Source organism: Aptenodytes forsteri, unplaced genomic scaffold (genome assembly GCF_000699145.1).
Source record: "Aptenodytes forsteri isolate BGI_AS27 unplaced genomic scaffold, ASM69914v1 Scaffold268, whole genome shotgun sequence".
Lineage (NCBI taxonomy): Eukaryota > Metazoa > Chordata > Aves > Sphenisciformes > Spheniscidae > Aptenodytes > Aptenodytes forsteri.
This window is the reverse complement of record NW_008794233.1, coordinates 5,022-5,823: the sequence shown is the minus strand read 5'-3', so window position 1 is coordinate 5,823 and position 802 is coordinate 5,022.

Sequence of the window (802 nt, the reverse complement as noted above, 5' to 3'; positions counted from 1 at the left end):
CTCAGTTCTCAGTTTCCCTCCGTGGGGGGGGTGTGTGGGGCAGGGACGGCGTGGGTCCGTGTGTCCCCACCACCCGGGGGCGCATGGGGGCCCGGCTCAGGGCAGGGACGGCGTGGGTCCGTGTGTCCCTGGACACGTGGGGAGACGTGTGCGTCCGCGTGTCCGTGTACCCGTGGGCATGGCGCGTGCGTCCGCGCGTCCCTGCAAGTGCGGGGTGATGTGCGTCCGTGTGTCCGTGCACGCGTGGGCATGGCGTGTGCGTCCATGTGTCCGTGCACGCATGGGCATGGCGTGTGCGTCCCTGGGCCCGCAGGCGTGACATACGTGTCCGTGTGTCCGTGCACACGCGGGGGTGGTGTCTGTGTCCGTGTGTCCCTGTGGGCACAGAGTGTGTGTCCATGCGTCCGCGCGCCCATGGACATGGCGTGTGCGTCCGTGCGCCCGTGGGGTGGCGTGTGGCCCGATGTCCGTGCACACGTGGGCATGGCGTGTGCGTCCGTGTGTCCGTGCACACGTGAACATGGCACGTGGCCCGATGTCCGTGCACACGTGGGCATGGCGACGCTGGAGCATGGCACGTGCGGCCGTGTGTCCGTGCGCACATGGGCATGGCGTGTGGCCCGATGTCCGTGCACACGTGGGCATGGCGTGTGCGTCCGTGTGTCCCTGCGCCCATCAGAGTCCCCCCACGGGGGGGACCCCGTGGTGCCCATCCCCTCACCCCCGCGCCCTTCCCCGCTCCCACCCGTGCCCGTTCCTGTGCCCGTGCCCGTGTGTCCGTGTCCCGTCCCCCCCCCCGTGC